We start from the raw sequence: 11,842 nt of genomic DNA, 5'->3' as shown, positions 1-11,842 counted from the left end.
AACTACAGATCATTCCATCAAGTATTAGACAGAAAAAGGAGGTGAAAGAAGAGAATGGGAGAACAGTAATAGGAAAACTAATAGAAAAACAGATCCAATGTGCCTGTATTGATTTTTGTGATTACTGTTCATTAAAATGCGGTGGATACAGATTATCTTTCTTTCAAATACTCTGTATTTATTATTGCTTCATTTGCCTTGAAATGATAACTGCAGGCACTTAAATAAATGGACTCCAAGATTGCCTAGTTTCATTCTGCCATCCTTGTCTGTGATAAGTACCACTGTAGAAATGCTATTTTGAAACTTCTTTCAGCAGTGTTTCTCTATTAATCACAAGGTATTTCTTTGTATGTCTTCTGTAGTGCTTGTACTGCCTACATTTTCTTTTTTGTTATTCTAATTGTAAGAGAATATTTTCCAGTACGAAAAATTGCTCAACTTTTGGAAACAAGTTTTACTGTGATTTTACTGTATAATTTATATTTTTGAGTTAGGCAGTCTACGGCAGAATCACTGGCTCTGACATGGACTTCCTAGGTGGCCCTTTGCACAAGTCCATCTAGGTTATGGCCATCTACATAAATTAAAGGTGTTCAGGAATGTTTCTGGGAAGTAAGGCCCTCTGGCATGGAACACCCATATCTATGCTAATAAGACTTTTTTCTCCCAGACAGGGTAGCTGTTTGAAAACCGTACATTGGGAATGGTCCCTGAACTTACCTAACTCCAAACTGAATCACAAATTGTTTGTGGGTGCTAGCTGACTTAGCCAAAATCTTGTCCGAAACTGCTCTAACAGACATAAAAACATTTTCAGGCACTGCTTAATTTACCAGCAGAGGTGGTGTATCTTTAGATTTCCTACACTAAATGTCTAAAATTATCATGATACAGATGGATATACATTACAATTCTAAGAAATTTTATAAAATGAAAGTTAGGTAAGTAGACGCCTATGAAAATCCCACAAACTGCCTCGTCGCATTACCTAATTGCGTATTTCAATGGTTATGTGCAATTTAAAATGCCTGCCTGTAAAATGGAATTTATTATTCCTCCCTTGTTTGTCTTGCAGGTCTCAGAGAACAACTACACTGCAGACTGTGTCTACAGACTAGAAATCCATGTCCTTATGGAGGCTCCTGGTGAGTGCTGATCTCTGTACTATGATAGTACAATAATTATATACCAGCTAGTCAATTAAAAGCTTGCTTAGGTATGTCTGTGAGTGGCATTAATGATACAGATGTCATACTTATAGAATCAGGATTGCCTTTCTAGGGTAAGGAAGGCAGGTGTTACTTCGTTACTCGCACAAACTACAAATTTACAATCCAGCACCTGTGGTGTCAGAATTATTCTGTTCCATACAGAGAGCTGGTTTTTTGTTCCAGGTGGTTATGGAATACTGAATGCTGCTGTTGACGAACTACTTCCAGTTGACCAAATGCAGGTGTAAATCCTACTAGAAAACCCCACAGTGACAGTCTGGAAATTCCCTACTTCATAATCACAATTTCAATATTATTATCTTCTGCCAACAAGAGCTAGAAGAGGTCTTTTGTTTTAGCAGTAATCCTCTAATTGCTGAGTTGTTAAGATCTGCATTTTTGCTGTGTATAAAGTTTTGTTATTTCTAATAAATTATGTTTATTTATAATTGACTTAAAACACTCCTTTACTCTCATTACAATTCTAAATGTGTTTTTTCCTTGCATGTTCCCACCCTAATGACTTCAAACTCTTAATTCAGGAATGTAGTTAGACTACTTCTCTGAAGGTTTGAAAAGCACTGAGGAATGCCTGATGGACATATCAACTACCAAAGTTTGATATGTGAATTAAGATATATGGAGAAATCTCCATAATGAACACAAAATCCATTTGTATTAATTTCAGAGTGAACTATCATGTTTACAAACTTTTGATAGCAGTAGTGCTGCATTTTGTTGAAGTGGTAATTCCATAATTTTCAGAGATGGTACACTCTTTAGTTAGAAAGGAATAGTTATCTGATGCTTTCAAGTAGTTTGCCACTTTTCTTTCAGACTACAAGGAAAACATAAATACACAGAATCCACAATGAAAGCAGGAGTGCAGTAACTGTGTAGACTTTCTTCTGAGTGTTCTTTCTGCTTATTTGTACATGCCATCCCCTATTCTGTGCACATTGCCTAAGGCAATGCCAGTCTTACTGTTTTCCAGCTCTTCAGTGATTCTGCCTGACGTTGTTTCCTGCACAGAATAAGTCGTATGGGCCTGTGCCTTTTTCCTACTTCTTTTTTTTTGGCAGTTCACGGTAATCTTTATCAACAATGTTCAAAACTCAAGTGCTTAGTTTACAGGACAGTCTGGTTAGATCAATACTGCTAAATACCTACCTACTGCCCAATACCTATCTCTGCAGGCGAATAGATTGAAGAATCTTGCATCTGTGGTACTTAAGATGAACAAATGTTTTGTGTCCACACCATGGAGCACTCTATTGTGGAGTTCCTCTGGACCTGCTGTGGTGTTTCTAATGGTCTGGCATTGATCCATGTGTTTTGTATGTCTTGACAACTTAAACTGTTTCAAACAGTGCAAGGGCTTTTCTGTAGCTCAGCAAAGAGGCTGGCATTCCCATAGCAGGAACCTGAAGAAATCATGTTGCATGCTGTGGAATGTGGCATGAAGGGATTTAAAAGTTGCTGAGGGTGCAACATTTCCCAGAATAAAGCTGAAGAACAGCTGTGGATGAAGAGAGCCACATAGACTTATCCTGGGCTGTCTTTTGAGAGACATCCCTGAGATTAAATATCCACTGATCTCTGCTTGGGTATTATTTTTGAGAAGAAATAGTTGGAGCAGTCCAGAATGCAGCTCACAGTGAAAACACAGAGCAGAAACTTCCATTATTCAAGTTTCTGTACTAGAACTGTTTTATTTAGGAAGATAGCCATACATCTTAGACTGCAAATATAGGGTCAGGTGTGGGATCAAGGCAGTAATTTTTGCCAAAAATTCTTTAGTAAAAGTCTGTATTTGAAGTCTGAAACCAGGCTGAGGAAAAAGCTGAGGTTTATTCACTTGTCAGCACACACCCAGGTGTGCTTCTATTCTGTGAATAAAGTTGGTGATGCTGATCACAGAGTCCTCCACTCTCTTCTGTCAGCCCTTGCAGTAACGTTACATCACTAATGTTGGATAGGTCCTTCCCAGGAGGCCTGACATCATGTAAAACATTGGCTGTTGAGATGTGTAGGATGCCTGTAGATGATCTCAGAGCAAGATCTTGCAGCATCTGAATTACAGGATGTTTGGAGGAGCAATGTAGACATGTAAAGTCCAGGTCTCAGGCTATGACATGCCCTACATATTAGTAGAGAAGGACAATTCCCTCTCACATATGACTGAGAAAAGTGAAGAAGTGTATTACATAAAGTTCATAAAGTCTGATATGTATTTGTCAGCTGTACTGACTGTATTAGGCCTACATTCCCCTACATAACTCCCAGGGAACTGAGACTAGAGAGACATGCCACAGGAAAGTATTTATTTGAATTAACAAAGTCTTATGGAAGTTCTGTTTTGCTTTGTTGTTTAGGGGAATATCTTTTTGTTCCAAAAGAAATCCAGCTAATCTGTTCAGCTCAAGCACTTCTGTAGACAGGAAAAAAAAAAAAAAAAAAAAAAGATCAAGGAAATGAAAAAAGTAGTAATTGACTCAAAAAGATCAATGTGTTTAATATAGCTTTTTCATTAGTCCAGTTTTTGTGATTCTCTGTAAATTTTCCCTTTAAATTCAGTCCTTTGTTTCCACTTCCTTTCAGAAAAGAAACACTTTTGTTACATTTGTGGTCCATTTTAAACAGTAAAAATCTTTTCTACAACTCCAAATTGCCTGGGTCTTCTCTTTCTAAAACAGAGTAATTTGTCTTTTGCTAAGCACAAACCTACTTTTGTGAAAATCACTTTAAAATAAACAAAGCCAACAAAATACGCCTGACAAGCTTCTCATGGTGTATGTTGTAAGCAGATCCAATAGTATGCAAACACCTGAACCTCATTTTTAAGATCTCAAAGGTCATTTAAATGAATGCACAATTAAGATATTTTTATGAGTTTGATTACATCTCTCTTGCGTATGTTTTTGAGAAATGAAGAAGGGGGTCATAAAATATTGCTTCAAAGATAATTCCCTGGCAATTCTGGGAATGTCATCATAGCATTTACAACAAATGAGTAATGTAAAAGAAAAATGACAGTGTAAGCAACTTGGAACATAAATTTAATTTAAAACTTATGGTTTATGAGTTCTTCAACCACACAGTTGAATGACCAAAAAGAAAGAAGTAATCCTTATCTAATCCTTATCGGTATTTTTCCTGTGTTTGTGTTCCTGTGGTGTGAGTTCCTTGGGGCAGGGAATGTTTGTGTATTGTCTACTATTGTAATAATTTAGTCTGGATTTAGAGCATTTGGGTAATGTCTTAAAACAAAAATAATAAACACAGTCCTACTTTGATGTAGATACACAGAAACCACTACTAATTTGCAAAGTTTTTCCAATTTGGGTTGGCTACAATATTCCCATAGTTGCAGTAATGTCACAAGGTGGGAACAAATGTGGGAATTGCAATGAGAAAGCTTTGAAAAATTGTGTATATAATAATAATATGTACCTGTAGTTTCCACTGAAGGTCTCAAATACTTGATGCATGGCATGTCAAAATGCTCTGCATTACCTAATCCAGAGGGAGCAAAGAGTTAACCAGAGTTTAATTTCCCACTCTGCTTCCCACATATAAGTGACAGAAGAGTCTGATCACAGGCAGAAGAGAAAACATGTTTTGGAATTAGTGTTCTACTACCAACTATTATACAATGGGTTTTACCCAAAAATAAAAATGCATTTTCTATGTATTTTCTGACTATTAATGACTTCTGAATTATAGCCTTGAATGAGTGAGAAGACCTCAAGAGCATTTCTTTGTTTCTCCTTCAAGTCATTCCACCACTTACACATACAGGCATCAAAATCTGTCACTTTTCATTTTGAGAACAATGTTATGAATGGAAAATGTAGCTACGTAGCTCAGTTTTCTCAGTGTCGACTGCTCCTTCCCTCCTGGTTATAATGAGGATTGCTTTTGATTATCATTAGGATGGCATTTCACTATTGCCAAGGCACTGGCATGAACACTTTCATGCTTTCATGAACTCTTTTTTTTTTTATTGTTGACAGCAGGATTACACTGATTAAATGTATCTGTTCAAAGTAGGTCAGATGAATCCTTCCTTAAAGGTGGAGAAATTTTCACTGCAAGTATGAGAGACCCTGGAGTGACTGTTCACACTGAAATAAAATCACATGAATCCCAACTTCCTGTCTTTTTGGAGAGAGGAGGAAACTCCGATGAATTCTTCCACCTTACTACAGTGTAGTAATTTCTTATGAAAACATTCTTATCCATTAAAAACATAACCACAGATCCACAGTGTGTTGCAAATGATGCTTTTAAAGTAGTGCTCCACCAAAGTGCTCTGCAAACATTGTGTAGCCACACAGGAAGACAGCACACGGTCATTAGTTTACTGTCATATGTCCCTTAATATTACTTACTGACAAGCTCTTCATATGAGCAGAAGCCTTGGAGAATACATGAGTTATCATGCACTTCTGCTTCATTCCTAAAACATCCAGAGCTCTTTCTTGTACATTATGAAGAAGTTCAAAGGCATCACTTTATCTTCCAGGAAATATTCCTGTCCCTAAAACTCAGAATGAAAACCAAAGTGAAAACAGAGGTAGTTTCTTTGTTGTAAAATACAGTTTGAGTTGCCATCTTGTGCTCCAAAACAGATATTTTGTCTTCTTACCTACCCAGCACACACAAACTACATAGCACAGTGAATACGACTTCATGTCAAAGGTAAAAAGAGTTCTGGGATCTGCCTCAAATAATACCTATGTATTTTACATCAAAATGCTACTCACGTTATGTATATAGAAGAGTCTTCATTCAACAAAGAAAAAGACTGCAATTCCCAGGAAATTTCTCTAGGACAAAAACTCCGAGAAAGAAGTTTTCAGTTTTATTCTTTGGAAATCAATGGAAAGTTTGAAGCCCAAACTGGAGTTAGGAGCTGAAGCAATGTGTTTTAAGCCTTTGCCTACATGACAGGGGAATTTCAGAATAAAGAAGAGTCCTTATTAAGCATGGGAATTGTGGTCTTGGGCAGAATTTATCTACTGAAACACTTAGGTCACACAAATATTCGAAAGAGCTCCTATCTAACTTGTAGAAATACTCAGTTGTAGCTAAGTCCTGGGAACTATGTGTTCCAAGCTTTGCCTTGGTCGTTAGCCCAGGCAAACAGGTTTGAGTGGACTACAATTCTAAAATATTCTAGCTACTAAAGAGGAAGATTACAGTGTCTGAAATTACAGCAGGTTATTATAATTTGGCGGTCCTAATCTTACAGAAATCTTTCATATACTAGTTGCTCTCTACACGTCATGTTAGCTTTCCTATTGCATGCAGGGAAGTCATAGTTCTGTGAATTTCTAGAACTTTGTACAGACTCCAAAACAACGAAAAAGACAATTTTATTTCTCCTGGTATGGAACTTAGGAGTTTGTGGGATTTTGTTCATGTTCAGTTTTTGGCTGGAGGGTCTTTTGCCTTTTGCCATCATTTGCAGAAATTTAATAATAAATTTTAATATTAAATTGGGATATGTCTTCTAAAATGCACAATGATTTTATATATTTATGCATTTAAATATTATTTCCTACATTAGACTTATCCTAACAGAAGTCTGACTGCTTTTAGTTTGGTTTTATTTCTTCATTTCCCCTCTCTTTATTGAAAGAATTTTACATATTTTATTGTTTCATTTTGTCCTTTTCAAAAACTGACCAATCATGTTTTTAGCTTCTGTCAGTAATAATGTTACCAATGGATCTTTTTCCAACTTCATCTGACATGTGACTTCTTAGGATTTTTCATTCACTTAACTTTCTAAACATCAGGAACATTGGTGAATAAAATACTAACATTTCTTTCAGCATCGACTTTGAGCAGATTTTAAGAGCAGATTTTAACAGTGGCTCTGTCTCGCAGTAGGATAGTAGGAAACTTTGAGATAAAATAGACTATGTTAATAAATATGCCTTAAAACATAGTAAACACATTCAACAGTGAAATTTGAAATCCAAATAGGAAAACTACAACTGGGTCAATGTAAAAATGTCTCATTTATCATTTTTATATTTTCACACAGCAGACTTTAGGTCAAGAGAATTTTGATCTATTTTAACCCTGGAAATGAATCAAGTAAGCTTTACCATTAGATTTTGTATAACTGAGCTTTTGTTTATTGTATATTATCATTTTTAAAACAGATGTTCTAAGCTATGCTTTTGATATCTTTGCATTGTAAAAATCTATGGAAGAGGAAATATTTTATCTACTTCTTACTGGTTTTATGTAAATATCTGCACTGTTTACATATGTACACAGTGTGGTCACAAGATCCATTGTAACTGCAAGATTGGGCTGGATTATGAGGTTGTCTGGCAAGTCTTTACTGATCATGATATATACTGGGGTCAGTTATACCGTAGATAAAATACACAACCTACAGTGAGGTCCAAGAAGAGAGGTAAAGAAGAAGAAACTGAAGTGGTCTTGGCAGTCCGTCTTCTGTATCATGGAAAGGAAAAAGCAGAAGATCCTAGAGGATGAGTAGCCAGTGAGGAATTGAGAGTTTGAAAATTTGGACTCCATCGAGGCCATGAAAGGGCAATGTATTTCAGATGGCATGCACCTTCTCAAAGGGAGGACACTGAACTTCTCATCTTGTTTGGGTGACAGAGAGAGCATCAAATTAATAACAGAATGGAAGGGCATCAGTGAGGCAAATGTAGTTCAAATCAGCATGTCATGAACAGATCAAAACAGCAACCAAAAGCATTAAGAAAATACACTGATTTCAGTTGCTTATGTGTCGATTAGAGGTAACAAACAAGAAGAACTGGAAATTCTCATTGAAAATTACACATTTTATACAACTGAAACAAGTGAAATCTGGCAGAATGATTCACATCATTGGAATACTAAAATCACCTGTTAAAACCTGCTTGGGAGAGACAGAATAGATAGAAGAAGATGATCTTGTGAAGGAGTTGTTGGCACCCCAGAACCAAAAGATACTGAACACAAGAAGCATGGCTCTGTTCCCTGAAATCTGTAACTGAGAGGCACAGAACTATCTGTCTTCTGGGTTTTTCTGTACTATATTCAGGGGTCGGGGGAAAGAAGGATCATTGTGGAGAATTTCAATACGGAGCCTTTTACGAAGGAAATTCAAACACTTTACCCAAAAAGTTGTGGAGTGTCAATCCACACAGATATTTAAAACCCAAGTGGGCATGGTCTTGGGAAACCTGCTCTTGGTGATGCTGCTTTAAGCAGAGTGATTGGATGAGATGAACTCCATAGACACCTTCAGACCTCGACTACCATGTGATTCTGTGAAAACCAATGAAATCCAGCAGTTCAAAGTTACTACTACTACTAACTCAACAACTGAGTATGTTAGAAGAGGCGGATATGACACAAGGGCATCTTATTACAATATAACTGTGAGACACCAATGCATTACAATTTCAAAATTGGGAAACAATATATTAAAGTGTACCAATTACTCCATTTTTGGTAGATATGGGAAAGTATTATTATCATTTTACATGTATACCTCAGTTTCATGTCTATTTAAGGATTAATTAAGCATGGTATAGAGAAAGTCTCTTAAAACATGATTAGCTTTCCTAGAACTGGCTAAGTTTTCTATTAAAAACATGAAGAGAATAAGCCCCACTATGTAAAATAAACTAAGCTATGGAAAACAGGCAAAATTCAGGTTGGAAATATGAAGCAGACTTGTAACTAGTAGAAATAAGAAGTCCTGAATAACTTCCAGGAGAGTGACAACAAAAAAATACAACCATTTTAAAATTATGTTTTATGAGTTCATGGGTTATGGATGATATTTGTTGGCAAATATTCAGCACAGGGCTGGACCCTGAGACCTCCTTCAGGAATTAAATATAAATACAGAATTTCTAAATGACTGACACAAAATACATTACATCCAGGAAGAGATAATTTTACTTTGAACGTGAGAATGAAGGCTAAAAACTGCTTAATGTCTGGAATGTTTTAGATGTTTCTTATTATAATTTAAGGTTTTTTTATTCTTGCTTATCATGGGTAAGGTTTTTGACATGCAGATAAGCAAGGAAAAGACCAATCAGTAATATGTATACTTATTTTTTGAAAGAACTATTTTCACAAAGTTTAGGATTAGCACAGCTGATTTGGAAGACAACATGGAAGTAGGAAGAAAATAATTAAAACTAAGAATTATTTAATATTTTAAATACTTTAAGGATATTATTTATTAATTAATTAAAATATTTTGCTTCTACAGTGCAGACAGAATAACTTTGGCTATTTTTGGCCAGAAGGGGGAAAAAAGTGGGTAACAGACTATTAATAATACAAAATAGCAGTTGTGAAATGCAAAAATTTATATAGGGAAACTAAGAAGGGAACATTCTTATAACAAAAATGTTGGTTTATTGCTACGTGGAGGCAATAAAATTGTTGAAAATCATGACAAAAACCCTACAAAACCTGTACTTCCAGTTTCACACCTTTGGGGATGACATGCTAGGAAAGCAAAAACACAAGCATGGGCAAAAAGAATTTCTTAATAACAGTGACCTTATTCTCAGAAGAGTTCAGGAGTTACAAGTCTTTGAGAAAAACATTCTTTGAAGAGCTGTTGTTCATCACTCTAACATAACTCTTTCTGAGAATTTTGTTGAAATGCCCGACTGCGATGACACTTGCTTATCCTGCTTCCATGTTAACAACAGGCTGAGGTGATCTCAGCCCTCATCTGAGAAACCCTGGCCTCCCTGATGATATAGGAGTTAAATATTTTTCTTACTGAAATCATTCTGATTTACAAAGAATGTACACAGAGGTTCCATTACTCCAAACACAGTACAATTAAACAACAGGAGAGCATTTCCTTTCTCACAGTTCTATGCCAGCTTTCCAGACAGCACATCACTCAAAAAGCTCTCCCTGTTTCATTTCTCTCATGACTACACTGTTTTTGCCTGTTTTCATTCCTTTTGGTAGTATTATTTGGTTTGTTTTGCGACTCCTTTTCTCTTATATATGCAGAGCTACATCAGTAACAAATCAGTTACATTTCTCTGAATGTGTAATCATGGGGTGAATACTTCTACTGTTTCACTGATTATAGGGAGGAGAATGTTTAATTGCTTCCCTGTGTTTCCCTGTATGGAAATATTTAGCATCTTCTTTGACCTCAAGGAGCTCTGTCTTTGCCCATGTGTCAATAATGCTTGGTCAAAGTATCCCAAATTCACATACATCACAAGATTAATAAGCAGACAATACATTAAGAACTGGTTAACACACCATTCCCAAATAGGGGTTTGTTAGGTTATTTTCAGTAAGAGCCCTTTCTCAAATAATGGTTTCAAATATGGGTGGTAAGAACTAGGAATTAGAAGATGTTATTCAACATTTCCATATGCCCCAGTAAATATCAAAACATTGTTGATACATTATGTTGCTGACATAGAGATTGGCAGAGTGGTACATAATTGTGAAGACCAGGAAGTTATAAAGAAAAATTTAGATTGCTTAGCAAGCTGAACCCATTCAAGTTAAATGCAAAAATATGCATCTAGGTCACATCTAAACAGTAGAAAACTCTGTTTTGGAAATCAGTAGCTCAGGAAACAATGAGAGGTGTCATAATATCATCATACCTTGCATGATAACATGGCAAAGAGAACGGTTTCAGGTCTTTGAGGTACAAACAGGTGAGGTGATGCCTAGGTCCAGAAAGATTACTCTTCTGCTAGAACACTGTGTTCAGATTTGATGTCAATTTGAGAACACAACTCATGTTTAGCACTGCGAATGATTAACCGAAAGCAATGACTGATTAACGAAATAGCAAAAGAAGTGGTTGATTTTTCATTTCTTGGTACCTGAAAAACGAAGACAACATGGATTTCTGGAAATACAATTTATTCAAATGTCAGGCTTCTACAAGCAGACTAAACACTAGAATTGATGAAATGGTTCATGCTATGGTCTTAAACGGTCTTAAACTCTATCATTTCATGAGTCATTTGTTGTTGATTGAGTCACTCAGGATTATATTTTCAACCTCTGTTAAGAAAACCCACTCATTTGGGAAACTTTTGGCTTCAGTTTGGTGCATGAAGAACAACAGATGGACAAAAGGCTCAGCAGAAGAGTGGTGGTTGTGATGTGGACACAGATTCCTGCTCTTGTTTCTGTAACTGCTGAGATCTACTTCGGTAGTAGTACCTCAGTCACTGGGGATGGGCACTTTATCTAGTTCAGTTACAGCTCCTGAAGGGCTCAGGTGGGGCTTTGGCTGAGTATTCTGTACAGAAGTGGAAAAGGATTATAAAAAAATGAAATATGGACCTGAGTACAGAAAAAAAACTGAATTTTTCCTTGATTAGAAGCTGAAGATGTCCTTGACAGCATTGTAAATCACTACTGCCTCACTAGCCAATCCTGTACCTGGGCAAGGAAATAGTAATAACATTTTCTTATTCCTCCAGCACCTAAGCAGAATGTCAATAGCCTGAAATACATAATTTCTGGAATGTTATAATTTCTCTTCTGAATGCATCAAATTGACTGCATCCATTTTGCTTGAATTTCTCCATGTTTTTCCTCATCAAAGAAAACAAAACAAACAA

General features: G+C 36.2%; 2 long non-coding RNA genes across 2 annotated transcripts; one reads left to right on the top strand and one right to left on the bottom strand.

Annotated features, from left to right (window-relative positions):
* The first annotated feature begins 746 nt into the window (after positions 1-746).
* LOC139827549 (uncharacterized) lies at positions 747-1,674 on the top strand. The gene is made up of 3 exons (XR_011738283.1): positions 747-944; positions 1,079-1,148; positions 1,398-1,674. It is a non-coding gene; the product is annotated as an uncharacterized lncRNA (long non-coding RNA).
* A 1,858-nt stretch (positions 1,675-3,532) lies between these two features.
* Positions 3,533-11,081, bottom strand: LOC139826982 (uncharacterized). The gene is made up of 4 exons (XR_011737150.1): positions 10,868-11,081; positions 5,609-5,757; positions 4,668-4,730; positions 3,533-3,645 (listed from the first exon to the last, which is right to left on the bottom strand). It is a non-coding gene; the product is annotated as an uncharacterized lncRNA (long non-coding RNA).
* Positions 11,082-11,842: the final 761 nt, after the last annotated feature.

Source organism: Patagioenas fasciata, chromosome 1 (assembly GCF_037038585.1).
Source record: "Patagioenas fasciata isolate bPatFas1 chromosome 1, bPatFas1.hap1, whole genome shotgun sequence".
In the NCBI taxonomy this organism is placed as follows: domain Eukaryota; kingdom Metazoa; phylum Chordata; class Aves; order Columbiformes; family Columbidae; genus Patagioenas; species Patagioenas fasciata.
This window is presented reverse-complemented; position numbering and strand designations above follow the sequence as displayed.